The sequence below is a fragment of the Symphalangus syndactylus genome, chromosome 18 (assembly GCF_028878055.3).
Source record: "Symphalangus syndactylus isolate Jambi chromosome 18, NHGRI_mSymSyn1-v2.1_pri, whole genome shotgun sequence".
Taxonomy (NCBI): Eukaryota; Metazoa; Chordata; class Mammalia; order Primates; family Hylobatidae; genus Symphalangus; species Symphalangus syndactylus.
In genome coordinates this window covers 57,567,007-57,583,938 of record NC_072440.2, presented here as the reverse complement: position 1 = coordinate 57,583,938, position 16,932 = coordinate 57,567,007, and the positions used below count along the sequence as shown (strand labels likewise).

Here is a 16,932-nt window from a genome sequence, read left to right as displayed (position 1 = left end):
GAAATGGAAGAGGCCCCATCCACACAGGCCATGGCCCCACAGGATGAAGCAGCAGCGTTTATTCCAGATACAACAGTGAGGGAATCCGGTCATGTTCCCTTCTCCCCAGAGAGGGCGCATCTTGACAAGTGATCCAGTAGAAATCTTTTACACTCTGTAAGTTCATAAAAACCACTCCTTTCACCCTGTCTCCCAGGGCCAGGCCTGGCCTCGGAGATGAACTGGCTTGGGGCGCCCTCGGGTGGCCACATAAAAAACCCACAGTCTGAGGCCAGCCTGGGGCTCTCAGACCTGGGCAGGATCTGCCCAGGCCAGCTGTCCTTCTGCTTTGGGCCGCCGTCTCTTGGCAGATGGCCTGACACTTGGGGACGTCCCAAGGATGCCTCAGAAAATCTTGATTCCCACTCTACAGGTGGCCTTGATTAGCCAGAGTTTTCCAGGCCATCTGTCCGCCTCCAGGAGATGGACTGGGACTTTAGACATCGGTGGAGAACAGGATACTCTGTCTCTTGCTGTCCAGGTCAGGGATGGCCTCCAGCCGCAGGAAGTACAGCAGCACCTGGACCTGCCCGGGCAGAGCGGGAAGGAGGAGAGTGGCTCAGAGAGGGGCTCACAGCTGCTGGTGGGGAGGTCTTTGGGGCCCAAGCCTCCAAGTCCACCTCAGGTGCTAGAAACCCCTGCTGGTGTCATGAACGCCTTACAGTGAGACGGGGGTGGGGTGGGGTCCTGACAAGGCATGACTTGTTGGGTGGGGGGGGTTGTTTATTTTAGAGATGCACAGGGCCTTGCTCTGTCCCCCAGGCTGGAGTACAGCGGCTCCATCATGGATCACTGCAGCCTCTAACTCCTGGGCTCAAGCAATCCTCCTGTGTCAGCCTCCCAGATACCTAGGATTACAGATGTGTGCCACAATGTCTGGCTAATTTTTCTTTGTATTTTTTTTAGAGACGGGGTTTGCTACATTGCCCAGACTGGTCTCAAACACCTGGGTTCGGTTGTCCTGCCTCGACCTCCCAAAGTGCTGGGATTACAGGCATGAGCCACCACACCCAAACACTTGGGGTGGTTTTAAGCCCCCAGTAAGGTGCACCAGCAGGACCAGGAGGTGGCCTGGGCACCCCCTATCACTCCCATCCATGCAGACCTAGGCAAGTCCCTGTCTCTGAATCTCAGCCACCACCACATACGATGCAAGTAGGAAGATGGGCAGGACTGGGGGTGGGGCAGGCAGAGGCCACCTCTGTCAGGCTGGGGTGGCATGGGCTCGAGACTGTCTTCCCATACCTGGGACATGACCTCCAAGGACCAGCTGTCGGTCATGGTGATGGGCTGGCTGGGGTTGGCAGGGAGCTTGCTCTCCTTCTTGGAGGGCTGGAGCAGCGTGGGGCCAAAGACAGTGGCGAGGTTGTGCAGGGACATCTTATTGACTGCCTCCTTCTCTGCCACCATGTAGAGGACTGAAGCAGAGGGTGCTATTTCAACGCCACCACCAGGAGAGAGGCGGAGGGGCTGTGCTGTGCTGGAGTCCTCAGGGAGGGAGTGACCTTGACCCTGTCTGTGCTGCAAGCTGACTCCAGCCCTGGTACTTCTGGGTCCCAGTGGCCCAGGACAAGGGGCCAGCTCTGGGCTGGTGGGGAGGTCTTCATGATGTCATTGGGAGGGAAGAGGGGGATCCAAGTGCACTGCTGGCCATGGCCAAAGCTCTGAGCTCTTTGTTAAGGCCACAGTGCAGAGGGAGGAGGGTGGCAAAGAGGAGAGGCAGGGGCGGGGGTGGCAGTGGTGCTAGTCCTTAGAAGCAGTGAGTTACTGCAGACAGAGGTCGGGGGAAAGGGTCCTTGGTGCGGGGGGTCTGGTGGGAGCAGAGGGGCACCCCACGGCCTGGAGACCTGGAATCCTGGGCTGCCACAAGAGAGCTGGGCTACCTTTCCAGGTGGTCTAGAAGGAAAAGGAAGGGGAGCAGGTTGGCCTCCGGCAGGGACAGCAGCAGAACAGCATGCAGCTCTTCTTTGCAACTGGGTCTGAAAGAGCTGCAGGAGGCGGTGGGTTACTCCTCCAGGTTACAACAAGCCAGAGACCTCTCCCAAGGTGGTCACATGGAGCGCCCGGGACATGAGTGCTTGCGCAGTTTAGGCTTGGCATCATCGTCACACACACAGCGCTGGCCACCAGTGAGGACCCTGTGAGGGGCACCTGTGTGGGGTGTGAACCACCTGAACGCCTTTCTCTACCTCGCAGGGGTCAGCAGCACCCGGCAAACAGCAGCAGGAGGAGCCGCTAGAGCAGCTGCTCATGGGCAGAGCTGCCCTTGGACAACTCCTGCCACCACCCCCTCCCCAGGGGAGCCCAAGGCAGGGGAGGCTCAGCATGGAATGAAACAGGGGAGTGAGGGACACAAGGAGGTGGGAAGTGGGAGGGTCCCAGCCCCACCAAGTATGCAGAGACCCGCTCGTCGTCTGGACACCACAGGGGCACCTGGAGGCTGGGAGAGCAGGTCCTCTGTGCATGGGCCTGGGAGAAAGACCTGCCCTAAGGGTGATGCAGAGGCTACAGGTGCTGCAGGCGCCAGCGCCCACTCTAGACATCAGCCTCCAGGTTGACTAAGGGTCAGGTCATGTTTGAAACCATGCTTGGCTGGACCAGGACCCGTGGCTAGAGCACCTGGGCACCAGTGTTCAGCCCTGGTCTGCAGGAAGGACAGCAGACTTTAGGACCCCACAGTACAGCAGTGCTGACTATTTCACCCACTTGGCCTCCTTGAGAAATGCGGATGGGGAGCCCTCTGGGGATGGGCAAGGCCTTCCAGGACAGGCTCGGTTCTGGTCCCCTGCTTTTTGAGGTTGGATTAAAATGCCGACCATGGCAGAGGAAGCACAGCTCAGGTTCCCACACCTCATTTTTCACAGCCTCCAAGGGCAGCAGTGCACATGGAGGAGACGTCTCCCATGAGGCCAAGGCCTCCAGTGCTCACCGATGCCCTCCGCGAAGTTGGGGTAGAACTCGTCAGTGAAGAGGGGCTCAGGCAGCTCATGGAAGTACAGCTTCAGCGTGCCCGCGATGGCGTTCACGTCCATCTCGCTCATCACCACCGACACATCCTTGTTATCTGGGAAGAGCACGGAAATGCAGCAGCCTCCTTGAGGATCCCGCGTGAGTCACCTGCTATCCCTGCCTTGGCTAAAGCACCGTCCCTGCCACGCTGACCACTGTGCGGGTACCTCCCAGGCTTTGAGCAGCTCATCTGACTCCTCCCAAGAGCTGCACGTGGTTCTGTGTCTGCAGAGTTGATGGGGGTGCGTGGGCATTCCCATTCCTCTCCCCTGCTTGGCCTGATGTGATGGCCAGGAGGAGGCCAGTGTGGCAGGACACAGTGCCTGCGTGGGGATTGGGTGGCTCTGCCCTGTGCATAGCAACCACCCCTGCACCATTGTCTTCTGATAGCAGGAAGGCCATGGGAGAATCTGATTGGTTTCAGTGTTTGAACCTGTGTCTTCCTTTGGACCCACCTGGCCATTGGTGCTTACATCCTCACCACAGGCCAGCTCCATTCTGGGCCCCCAGAGGGAGCTGAAACTACCACAGGGCCCTCCCAGGGATGCTGGGCATTCTAGGGATCCTGGTCAGGGTGGGTGGTGTGTGCTGCAAAGAAGGGTCTGCAGGCACAAAATCCCATTGCTTCGAAGATACTGGAAAGGACCCTCTGGGGTCTCAGTGCCCTCCCCTGGCATTTGAGGCAGGTCCGGGTCCTTCAAAGCCTGTGAGGGTTGGTGAGATGGAGGCGGAGATGCTGCAGCCCCGGCCTGAGCTGAATTTCATCAGTGCCCTCTGCCCGCTGCATCCTCACACAAGGCAGTGGACAGACCGCACCAAGTCCTGGGCTTCCACCTCCTGTCCACCCCCAAGGCAGGAAGGCCAAGGCCCCACAGAAGCCCCTGGTCCACCCCACCAAGTGGCATGAGTGGGTACGATGGTGTAAAAACTGACTTCTATAGAAGCTGTTTGTACAACTCTTGTTTTCTCTTTTTTAAAAATAATAACACAGTAAATGAAGAAAAGACAGAGAGAAGGATGTGACATGCCTGGACCATGGAGCACTCTGAGATCTCATCGCGGACACCACTGCCCACACCTCCATCCCGCCCAGCGCAGGCCGACACTCACTGACGTTGAAGGCTGCCTTCAGTGCCTGGATGTCTGCGGCCACTCCAGACACGTGGTAGATGCCCACCTCCTCCATCCCTCGGTGCTTGATCTCCTCCACGCCCTGGCACATGATGTAGGGCACCTTGGACCGCTCTCTCCTGCGGGAGGAGGGAATGTTCTCAGTGTCCTGACAGCCCTGCTTGGGCCATAACACAGGAGACCTGCTCCCTATCTGCACACCCAGAGGTGGGGTGAGGATGGTGACGAAGGTGCCCAGGTCTGGGGCTGCACACAGAGCCTTCTGCATGCCTGTCCTCCCTCGGCAAGCTCTGTCCTCATTGCATGTACTTTCTCAGGAACCTTTCAAGCGGCCAGAACCCCTGCAAATCACACATGATCTTTGCGGGAAGGTCAGGAGGCCTGTCTAAGTAAAGTCAGCACAGGAAGGGCATCTGACAGATTCCAGGCCTGGGGTTAGCAGCCTGTGCCCCCAGCTGGGAGATCAGACCCGGTGTTGGTCCTGCCACCCACGTGCTGTGTGAGAGGAGAATCCCCGACCCCTGCCCTGGGCCTGGGCCTTAACACACATCCAACGAATGAATGAAGGGTTGCCTCAGCACCAGTGCTCCAAGTCCTGCGATGCTAAGTGCTTTTCTCCTCTGAGTCTTAGCAATGGACAATTCCAATACCACCACACAGGACACTAGAGTAAGAATACTTCAAAGTTAGAACACAGTGCTGTGCAGAGGCCTTAACTTTAGTTCTGTTTTGCAACTGGATCTAGGAGCACATCAAAGCTGCTTCTCAAGCCACCCTCATTAGCAGGGCTTATTTGGGGGAGCTACTGATGGAGTCCTCGCTGCTCATGCCCAGAGCCCTCCCAGAGTGCTATGCAAGTGGCTGCCGTGCAGTTGGGGGTGAGGTGTGGTGTTTAGACACAGATAGGAGTCCAGGGTATGACTGATGGATGCCCCGGCCCATGTGACCAGCAAGGTCAGGGGCCTAGCCAGATTCCATCCTGGGGAAGCAAATGAATTCTCAGAGGAAGTGATCTGTGTCTGCATGAACTGCTCTGAAACCAACAAACAGGCTTCTCTTGGCAACTGACTCATGACAAAGGGTTCAAGGTCGTTTGAAAAAAAAAAGGGATCGGGGAGGCAGTGGGTCCTGGAAAAGTAAATTGTTTATTTTATAATAAGAAATTGATTGCATATGTTTTTTTTTACAATGGTGGAAAATTAGAAGTGATTGTGAAAATGATGTCTACCCGCCTTGCTGATGAGTAGGATGTGATTTGGCTCTTTAGGAAACTGAATTTGCAGAACTTAAGAATATTGATTTATAAAGGGCATGGCCATTGACCCAGTCCGTCTTATGCAAATCTGGATGCCATAAATAATATTTAAAAATGAAAGTATTGGGGTGGAGGTTGCAGTGAGCAGAGATCGCACCACTACACTCCAGCCTGGTTGACAGAGTGAGACTCTGTCTCAAAACAAAAAAAAAAAAAAGAAGAAGAAGCCATTCCCAACGTTGCTCATCAAATTATGACCATAAATTTCTAGGATCAGACTAATGGCTAAAGAGACTGACCCATCAACACCAGGCAGAGAATAAAGCAGATTTTTTGTTTGTTTTAGAGAGCCTCTAGGAACTTGAATAATGCATATGCCACACTCTTAAGACCCAGTGGGTCTTAATCAGGGATGTTCATTAAAATGCTGGAAAACTGTAAAGACTTCTAGGTCCCATCCAAGGAGATTTTGCTTCTGATTGACTGGATAGTGGCCTGGCCATTGGTATTTTGAAAAATCCCTCCAAGTGATTCTTTTACATCCCAGATAGAAAACCTTAAATTAAAGGTGAAAAAACCAGACACCAAGAGGCATTTAAATAAATGTCAACTTTAACTCCACAAAGCATCTGGTTGCATGTGGACAGAAAGAGAAGGAAAGAGGGCCCTATATCTGGATAACTTAGAAATGTGCTTCCCCTAGCAAGATATCTACCAAAATTAAAAGCATATTTGAGGATACTGGCACTGCGAGCAATATATAAATGATGCATGTAACGTCATTTAATATGATCGTATTTTTAAAAATGAGTTTGGTGTTTTCCAGCTGTTAGTTTTTCCAAATATCAATATAGAAATTAGTCTTCTGCAGCTGCAGAGGCAATTCAGTTTCGTTTGCTTGCATGTGGCCTAGAGCCAACGTGGCCCAGGGCATCTCTGATCCACCCCTCCCCACAACCACCAAAGCCAGAGACAACCAAATGCCTTGGACCACCTGGTGAGAGAGGTAGCTGCATGGCAGTAAGAGTCCTGCTCTGAAGTGACAAGAGCCTTAAGGCCTAGTTTTGACTTACTGCTAACTTGCTGACACTGCACACTTGCTGAGTGATCTCGGGTGAATCCTTTCACCTCTCTGATGTTCACTATGAAATGAGAGGTCAATGGTCAAACTTAAACACCTTCAGAGGTTGGGTAATATCAGTGAGTAAAATGGACCAGGCACAGCACAAAGTGGAATGGTGCAGACCGTGGCAAGTTGAGAATTTATGCCTCTGTAAAGGGGGCAGCCACCACTCAGTTACTGCAGATTACTCTATCTTTGCTGAGGACAGTTGCACAGGTAGTGCACTGCAGAAGAGTAACACCTTAGAGGGGGTGTCATTTGCATCATAGATGCAAAATTCACAGGTGAAGACTGATGTAGTTTGTCCCTAAAGTTTTGCTTTGATTTGCAGATATTTATCCATGGCAGTTTCCTGAAAGATGTCTATAGAAGGTTTTGAGGAATGGGCACCTTTTAATTTGCTACTAAACTAAACCACAAGGGCCCATTATATGCCAGCGCGGTCCTAGAGATTCCACACTCATTCAGTTCCTTTTCATCATAGGAAGTGGGCATTCTAATATCAGGTCCACTGTAAGAGGTGGAGGCTGGGCGTGGTGGCTCATGCCTGTAATCCCAGCACTTTGGGAGGCCTACCTGTGCAGATCACGGGAGGCCAAGAGTTTGAGACCAGCCTGGGCAACACGGTGAAACTCTGCCTTTACAATACATAAAAAAAGTTAGCCGGGCTTGGTGGCATATCCCTGTAGTCCCAGCTATTTGGGAGGCTGAGGTGGGAGGATCGCTTGAGCCTGGGAGGTCAAGGCTGCAGTGAGCCCAGATTGCACAACTATACTCCAGCTTAGGCCACAGAGCAAGACCTTGTCTCAAAAAATAAAATAAAATGATAAAAAGAAAGAAAGAGAAAAGAACAGATCAATAGGTACAATAAAGTAACATTTGTATAAAAAAAGCAAAAGAACATTTGTTTATTTGGATATTTGTTTATATTCATAAACTACCTCTAGAAAGATACCAAGAAACTGAATCTGTTTGGTTGCATCTGAGAAACTACAGGAATAGGGACGGGGTGGAGATGGTGCCTTCTGAATTTTGAAATATACAAATGTATTGTCTATTTAGAAATAAATGGGCCAGGCGTGGTGGCTAGGCTGGGTGCGGTGGCTCTCGCCTGTAATCCTAGCACTTTGGGAGGCCAAGACTGGCAGATCACTTGAGGTCAGGAGTTTGAGACCAGCGTGGCCAACATGGTGAAACTCCGTCTCTACTAAAAATACGAAAATGGCCAGGTGCCGTGGCTCACCCTTATAATCCCAGCACTTTGGGAGACTGAGGCGGGCGGATCACCTGAGGTCAGGAGTTCGAGAACAGCGTGACCAACATGGAGAAACCCCATCTCTACTAAAAATATAAAATTAGCCTGGTATAGTGGCACATGCCTGTAATCCCAGCCACTCAGGAGGCTGAGGCAGGAGAACTGCTTGAACCCGGGAGATGGAGGTAGTGCTGAGCCGAGATTGCACCATTGTACTCCAGCCTGGGCAACAACAGCAAAACTTTGTCTCACAAAAAGAAACAACAACAACAACAACAAAAAAAAAACACACACAAAAATAGCTGGGGGTGGTGGTGGGTGCCTATAATCCCATCTACTCAGGAGGCTGAGGCAGGAGAATCGCTTGAACCTCAGAGGCGGAGGTCGCAGTGAGCCAAGATCAGGCCACTGCACTCCAGCCTGGGCAATAGAGTAAGACTCCATCTCTAAATAAATATATAAAATAAATAAATAAATAAATAAATAAATAATATTAAGACAAAAATCATAAGGACATTACATAAACCACGTTATGCCAGTGATTTTTTAAAATATCAAAACAGGCAGTTTTATAGAAAAATATAACTTCAGGCCAGGTGGGGTGGCTAATGCTTGTAATCCCAGCACTTTGGGAGGCCGTGGTGGGCAGATCACCTGACCTCAGGAGTTCGAGACCAGCCTGGCCAACATAGTAAAACCCCAACTCTACTAAAAATACAAAAATTAGCTGGGCGTGGTGGCACATGCTTGTAACCCCAGCTACGTGGGAGGCTGAGGCGGGAGAATCACTTGAACCTGGGAGGCGGAGGTTGCAGTGAGCCAAGATCGCGTGACTGCAACAGAGAAATTCTGTCTCAAAAGAAAAATATAACTGCATAAAAATGAAGTAGGGAGAAACAGAAAAGTTTGTCTAGATCTAGAACCATTAAAGGAATTGAATGTTTATTTTAAAATCTGTATCCCATCCCCTCAGAAATCTCACAAAAAGACAAAACCAAAGAAAAGCACCTGGCCCAGATGATTTTATAAACAGCAAACATTAAAAAGTTTTTATCTTCTACATAATTTTTTAAAATTAATTAATTTATTTATTTTTGAGGGAAGTCTGGCTTTGTAGCCCAGACTGGAGTGCAGTGGCGTGATCTCCGCTCAGTGCAACCTCCGCCTCCCAGGTTCAAGCGATTCTCCTGCCTCAGCCTCCAGAGTAGCTGGGATTACAGGTGCGCTCGGCTAATTTTTTGTATTTTAATAGAGATGGGATTTCACCATGCTGGCCAGGCTGTTCTTGAACTCCCGACCTCAGGTAGTCCACCCATCTCGGCCTCCCAAAGTGCTAGTTTTACAAGCGTAAGCCACAGTGCCCAGCCTACATAATCTTTGAGAAAAAGAAGCAAATGGAATTCTTCCCAACTCATTGTGAATTTAGTATAGGCTTAAAACCAAACCAGACATAAATAGTACAAGGAGGCAAAAGTATAGACTAACTTCTTATGGACATATATGCAAAAATGCTAAATAAAATATTAGCAAATAATCCAGCAATGGATTAAACATGTATCACGACCAAGTTGGGGTTTTCCTAGGAAACTAAGATGATGTAATAAAAGAAAAAACTCTTAAAGTAGTACAAACTATCAAAGGAAAAAACCTGTATGATCATTGCAACGGGTTCATTTGCGACATAACACAATTTTTTTCTTTTTTCTTTTTTTTTTTTTTAAGTCTTTTTGGCTGTAAGTTTATTCGATGCAAAATAATCTTCTCCAATTTTACTGAGGTGGCTGACGGCGTCCACGACCAAATCCGCCTCTAAACTGGAATTCGGTTGCTGACCCAGCCCCAGCCTGGGCTTTCTTGTCGGCACCAGGGCGCACAGCACTCCCTCTGTAGGTATCTCTGTCGGCCTCCCCTCTTGTGAGTCTTGCAGGTCGCTCACCCTCCAGAACTTTAGACCCAGGCCTGCCAGTCCCTGGACGGCTGCGGCGTAGGGTGGGAGGCACAATCTCCAGGGGCAGATGAAGGTAATCACGGAGATACTGGATACCCTCATTGGTAAGGTACCAGTAGAAATGTCTCCAGGCAAACTGTTCCTTCACGTAGTAGCCTCGGGACCACATGACGTGAAGGTTGGGCACATTTTTTTTTTTTTTGAGATGAGTCTCACTCTGTCACCCAGGCTGGAGTGCAGGGGCGCGATCTCGGCTCACTGCAACCTCCGCCCCCTGGGTTCAAGCAATTCTCCTGCCTCGGCCTCCTGACTAGTTGGGATTACAGGTGTCTGCCACCGTGCCCGGCTAATATTTTTGTATTTTTAGTAGACACGGGGTTTCACCATCTTGGCCAGGCTGGTCTTGAACTCCTGACCTCGTGATCCGCCCGCCTCGGCCTCCCAAAGTGCTGGGATTACAGGCGTGAGCCACCGCGCCCGGCTGGGCACATTCTTGTCTGCCAGCTCCAGGTGCTTAGGCATGTGGACATCCTTCTTGACCACCGTGACTTCCTCTTTAAAAAATGAGTTCATAAATGGCAATCCGGTTCTTCTTAGGCATCAGCGTTCTGGGGAGGAGCAGCCGCTAAGGCGGCAGGGTGGCCCAGATGGGGGCCGATGGAACTCAAACTCCACCAGAATTTCTTTAATATTATATATATACATACATATATATGTATATATGTGTGTGTGTATATATACATATATATATATATATGTTGCTCGCTTATTTTTTTGTCTGTTCCCTTATGTACCGGGAGTGCCAGGAGGACAGGGCTTTGTGTTTTCCTCACCACTGTCTGCACTTGATCTTAGCCAAAAGGCCGAGAAGCGATCCTCACCACTGTCGGGCTCATGCATAGCACAGTCCTTGGCACACGGTAAACACGTTGAGGAGAACCTCTGGGAGTAGCGGACTCTGAGCATCATTCCGGGGGGCCCAGTGGGGCCTCTGAAGGGATCCGCCTTGCCAGGCTCCAGCCCAAGACCTGACGCATGCGCACCGGCTGGCCGGCTACTTTTTTTCTTGACTGGCCAAGTGGCAGGGCGCCTGCGCGACCCAGTGCCGAGACGGACGCCAGCTGGAGACGGAGTAAGGGGAGGGGGCGGTGGTGGGGGACAGCGGCGCCTGCGCAGTGAAGGAATGTAGGCGGGGCCTCCACGGCGCCTGCGCAGACGGCCGCAGCCCTGCTGGGCCCGAAGGGGCTGGCCAAGGGGCGGGTGCCGCGAGGGAGGCAGGGCGGGCCCGGTAAGCGGCGCCGCGGGGTTGGCTGCTTCCCTGAGGCCGGACTCAACGGGTCTCGGCTGAGCCACCGGGTGAACTCACCGCCCATCCCCAACCAGGAGATTGCGAGGGAGCGATACGGTGCCGCGCGGTAAGAGTTACGGCCGGGTTCCCGCAGTGTTCGCTGGCCGGTTGGTTTATCGCCTCAGCGCCGCCCGCGCGACATCGCCCGGGCGTTCCCGCAGACCCCGGCAGGCCCAGCGCCTGCGCCTTCCCTGCTCCTAGGCCCCTCCAGTGTGTCCCGCGCCTGCGCCTTTCCCTTCCCGTGCCGTCCTCGTTCTGGGCTTCGGGGCTCCTGGGACAACCCGCAGGCTTCGCGGCCGAGACCCACGGGCCTGCGTCCCTTGGTGTTGGGGTTCAGCTGGTTCTGGGACCCCGCTTGCGGCTTGTCTGTGTGCAGACAGGCCGGGTGCGACCCTCGTGCTTGCCTTTCCGGCGCTCCGGGAGAGGCTGGGGCTGCCGCCCCATCGCCCGGGTCCCTTTCCTGGGGCGGGGACAGCGTTGTTCAGTGGCCCGGAGGGCGCAGCGCGGAGGAGTAGGGGCCAACGGGCGGTGGACCCCAGGCCTGCTGCTGGTGCTGCTTCTGCTGCGGCCGGCGCCCCAGGCCGACGGAACGTCCTTCTTGAGACGTGGTTAGTTGCATCAGGTTGCAGTGAGCCGAGTTCGCGCCACTGTACTCCAGCCTGGGCGACAGAGCCAGGCTCCGTCTCAAAAAAACAAAAACCAGACATAGTAAGGCCGAGCGCCCTGGCTCACGCCTGTAATCTCTGTAGTTTGGGAGGCCGAGGCGGGCGGATCACCTGAGGTCAGGAGTTTGATACCAGCCTGGCCAACATAGTGAAACCCCGTCTCTACAAAAAATATAAAAATTAGCCGGGCGTGGTGGCACACGCTTGTGATCGCAGCGGCTCGGGAGGCCGAGGCAGGAGAATTGCTTAGGAGGCGGAGGGTGCAGTGAACCGAGGTCTCGCCACTGCTGTCCTGGGCCTGGGCCACAGAATGAGACTCTGTCTCAAAAAAAACAAACAAACAAAAAACAGCCATTACAATATACAAGTATGTTATAAAATAACCAAACCAATATAGAAGGGTATATAGTGAAAGGACAAGTATTGTGGGTAAAATTGTTTCTATGAATAAATGGCTGATCCAGTATTTTTTTCCTCCATAAAAACACCTTTTCTCCTTTGATTTAGTGCACACCACACAGAGTCGCTTAGCCGACTCAGTGTGGCTTTTTAGATAGCTGGAGAATGCTTCCTAATGGTTGCAGGTGTGTAGGGGTTTTCTTGACATTTTCAGTAAGAAAGTGAATGTTGTGCCATAGGAAAGCTTTATCACTGGTGCCTGTTGGTAGCCAACCAAATAACGTGAGTGTCAAGTACAGTACCTAGTGAGTGGAGAATAAGTGTAATAATTACAATTACAGTTGTAGTTAAAGCGAAGTTTGTATCAAAATTTCTGGTTCAAAGGTGAACTTTTAGGGGGTGTATCTGCGGTGTTTCCTCCTCAGATGTGATTTCTCTGAAGCAGTAGTTCTCTATAACTGACTTGACACACAGTGCATCTGATACTTCAAATGACTTAAGTGATAGTATCAAAATTACTATCGTATACATATTTAAATCACATGACTAACCTGTGTGTGGTGTTACGCAAACTGCTCAGCTCAGTAAGGGAACAGAAATAAGAAAAAAAGGACAATATTGGGAGTCGTTTTTTTTTGTTTTTTTTTTTTGAGACGGAGTCTCGCTCTGTCGCCCAGGCTGGAGTGCAGTGGCGCAATCTCGGCTCACTGCAGGCTCTGCCTCCCAGGTTCATGCCATTCTCCTGCCTCAACCTCTCCGAGTAGCTGGGACTACAGGCGCCCGCCACCACGCCCGGCTAATTTTTTTTGTATTTTTAGTAGAGACGGGGTTTCACCGTGGTCTCGATCTCCTGACCTCGTGATTCACCCACCTCGGCCTCCCAAAGTGCTGGGATTACAAGCGTGAGCCACCACATCTGGCCCAGAATAAATTCTTTTAGATACTGGCCCCATCATGGAATCACTTTAGAGCAATGAAGATTATTTGACTCTCAATATTTCTTTCTAGAAATTGCAAGATGGCACTTCCTGTGGCATTATAGGATTTTCCCAAGATAGCTCATGTGCTGTCTCCCATCATCTGAATCTGGCATGTGTGGACACATCGCAGGCTTCCATGAAGTCTTTGATTACATGTATGATTTTATTGTTTTAACGTGATTTGGCCAAGCGCAGTGGCTCACGCCTGTAATCCTAGCACTTTGGGAGGCCGAGGCAGCCGGATCACAAGGTCAGGAGTTCGAGACCAGCCTGGCCAATATGGTGAAACCCCGTCTCCACTAAAAAAAATACAAAAATTAGCTGAGTGTGGTGGTGCGTGTCTGTAATCCCAGCTACTTGGGAGGCTGAGGCAGAAGAATTGCATGAACCGGGGAGGCAGAGGTTGCAGTGAGCCGAGGTCGTGCCACTGCACTCCAGCCTGGGCAACAGAGCCAGACTCCATCTCAAAAACAAAAAAAAAGAAGAAGTACATGATTGTTTATAAACCTGTAAAGAAGTTTTTTTTTTTTTTTTTTTTTTTTTTTTTTTTTTTTTTTTTTGAGACGGAGTCTCGCTCTGTCCCCCAGCCTGGAGTGCAGTGGCGCAATCTCGGCTCACTGCAAGCTCCGCCTCCCGGGTTCACACCATTCTCCTGCCTCAGCCTCCAGAGTAGCTGGGACTACAGGCGCCTGCTACCGCGCCCGGCTAATTTTTTGTATTTTTAGTAGAGACGGGGTTTCACCGTGGTCTCGATCTCCTGACCTCGTGATCCACCCGCCTCGGCCTCCCAAAGTGCTGGGATTACAGGCGTGAGCCACCACGCCCGGCAAGAAGTTTTGTTTCTGTAGCGTAGTATGGTGTGCTGCTTACTACCTGTCAGAAAGTTTTGGTGATAGGGCTCTTGAACTCAGTATAAAAGTCATGAGCTTTGTTGAGTCTCAAAATATCTAATCTTGCTTGATCTAGTAAATTTGTTTGTATTTTCTGTTGCTTCTAGACCAAGAGCAGTGATGACCTTTTAGCTGGAATGGTCGGAGGGGTAACGGTGACTAATGGTGTTAAAGGGAAGAAAGGCACCTGCCCATCTGCAGCACCTTCGGCATCTGCCCCTGCCATGACCACCATGGAGAACAAATCCAAGATTAGCACAGGTATGGGTAACATTCAGTCTGAAACTTCAACTGCTTTTTTGTTTGAATAGGCAGGATTCATTGGTGTTTACAGTGTTCCATCTCATTATAGGAAATTGTAGACATACAAAAGTAGATGGATTGATATTTCAGCTGAATACGCTCATCAGGCTCATCACCATTTATCAACTCACAGCCAGTTGTAACTCCGTGATACCCATCCTCCCCTCTTATTATTTTGAAGCAGATTCCGGACATCATATGATTTCATCCATAAATATTTTATTATCTTGGAAAGAGAAGGATTCTTTTAAAAATATAATCATAATACCATTATCAGTCCTTAAAATAATTGATAATCATTCCTTAAATCATACCTTATTCAATGAGTATTTAAATTTCCAACAGTCTTATAAATATTTTTGTTTTATTTACTGTCTGTTTTTATGTTTGGATCAGGACTCACATAGGTCCATATATAATTGGCTGATGTGTCTCTTAAATCTTCTTTTTTAAATCGATGGGTTTAACTCGATTCTTGCAGTTTAATTTTTGTGGAAGCCGGTCACATGACCTATAGAGTTTCTGAGCATGTGGATTTTTATATCACAATATCCCCATGATGTTTTTGCCCATCACCCTTTGTTGTCTGTATTTATTGTAAATGGCATTGGAGTCTTATGGGACAGAGTCAGGTCCCCTGTCCCCCCCAATTTGAAAAACAAAAACAACCAAAACACTATGTTGGCCAGGCTGATGTCGAACTTCTGACCTCAGGTGATCTCCTGCCTTGGCCTCCCAAAGTGCTGGGATTACAAGCATGAACCACCGCATCATTTAAATGTACTGAAAGGCCAGGCATGGTGGTTCAGAGCTGTAATCCTAGTACTCTGAGAGGATGAGGCAGGCAGATCACCGGAGGTCAGGAGTTTGAGACCAGTCTGGCCAACATGGCAAAATCTTGTCTCTACAAAAAAAAAAAAAAAAAAAAAATTAGCCCTGCGTGGTGGCGCATGGCTCTAGTCCCAGTTACTTGGGAGGCTGAGGCATGAGAATCCTTTGAACCCCGGAGGCAGAGGCTGCAGTGAGTTGAGATGGCACCACTGCACTCCAGCATGGGCGACAGAGCAAGACCCTGTCTGTAAATAAATAAACGTTGCCGGTAATCCTAGCACTTTGGGAGGCTGAGGTGGGTGTATCACCTGAAGTCAGGAGTTCGAGACCAGCCTGACTACTATGGTGAAACCCCGTCTCTACTAAAAATACAAAAATTAGCTGGGTATTATGGCATGTGTCTGTAGTCCCAGCTACTCAGGAGGCTCAGACAGGAGAATTGCTTGAACTCAGGAGGTGGAGGGTGCAGCGAGCCGAGATTGAGCCACTGCACTTCAGCCTGGGCAACAGAGTGAGACTCCGTCTCAAAAAAATTAAATAAAATAAAAAATAAAAATAAATAAATGTAGTAAGATTGCAGAGTTGTGCAGTGGAAGCATGCTGGTCCTATCCATGTAGTGAAGGCAGATTTCATACACAAATCTCACAAGAACTTTTATCCCCAGTTGCCTTCCAAAGAAGCAGTACATGGACTAATGCATGGGCTGTCCCTAACAGCTCTGGAAACATAAACAGAAAACAGAAAACGACACGCTCAGCCCTTGAGGCCAAAATGCCCTTCCCCAGAGCAGCTGCCAGAAGACAGGGAGCAGGATCGGGTTGGAGGTCACTTCTGGGTGAGGGGGAGAATGGTCAGACCCGGGGCAGGGGTGTTGGAGCCTGGTTGGCCTCACTGGAACAGAAGAGAGCTGCTTCATGATGCTCAGCTGACAGGCAGAGCCTTGCATAACCCAGGTTCTCACGGTTCAGAGAGGCCAGCCAGCGCGAGGACAAAGACAGACACGCACTGAAATGGTTTCCTGGAAGACAGGGCCCAGTTGCATCTCTCAAATGGGACCAGATTGGAAGGGAGACCAGCTGCTTTGGGCAAATGAGGCCACTTCTGAATAAGCTCCCAAACTAGATGGTGCCGAGGTTCCCGGACCTGGCAGCTGGGCTGGACATCGCACGGCCCTGTATTCCAGGAAACGGCATCTCAGTGCTTGTCTGGCCAGTTCTCCAAAAGAACCATCCACAGGCCATTTTTCCATTCCCCTCCTATCCACAGACTGGGCCGGGCCTGACCAGAAACTCTCCCTTAGGGTTTTCAGTCACTGCCAAAACTTGAGCCCAGCAGTGAGGATGTGATGTTAAAATGTGACTCGGCCAGGCGGTGGCTGTTGCTTGTCAACCCAGTGCTTTTGGGAGGCTGAGCTGGGAGGATCACTTGAGGTCAGCAGTTCAAGACCAACCTGAGGAACATAGATCTCTACAAAAAAATAAAAATAAAAATTAGCCAGCTCTGGTGAGATGCATCTGTAGTCCCAGCTACTTGAAAGGCTGAGGTGGCTTGAGCCCATGAGTTCAAAGCTACAGCTATGATGGTGTCACTGCACGCCAGCATGAAAAACAGAGTGAGACCATGTCTTCAAAAAAGGAACAAACAAACTAGGCCCAGTGGCTCATGCGTGTAATCCCAGCACTTTGGGAGGCTGAGGTGGGTGGATCACCTGAGGTCAGGAGTTTGAGACCAGCCTGGCCAACATGGTGAAACCCC

General features: G+C 50.6%; 1 long non-coding RNA gene and 2 pseudogenes across 1 annotated transcript; 1 reads left to right on the top strand and 2 right to left on the bottom strand.

Moving 5' to 3' along the window:
* Positions 1 to 336: 336 nt before the first annotated feature.
* LOC129467495 (breakpoint cluster region protein-like) lies at positions 337 to 4,447 on the bottom strand (annotated as a pseudogene).
* Positions 4,448 to 9,388: 4,941 nt separating this feature from the next.
* LOC129468297 (small ribosomal subunit protein eS10-like) lies at positions 9,389 to 10,730 on the bottom strand (annotated as a pseudogene).
* A 220-nt stretch (positions 10,731 to 10,950) lies between these two features.
* On the top strand, positions 10,951 to 16,437 carry LOC134733534 (uncharacterized). Its single transcript, XR_010117107.1, has 3 exons — positions 10,951 to 11,175; positions 14,150 to 14,303; positions 14,395 to 16,437. It is a non-coding gene; the product is annotated as an uncharacterized lncRNA (long non-coding RNA).
* Positions 16,438 to 16,932: the final 495 nt, after the last annotated feature.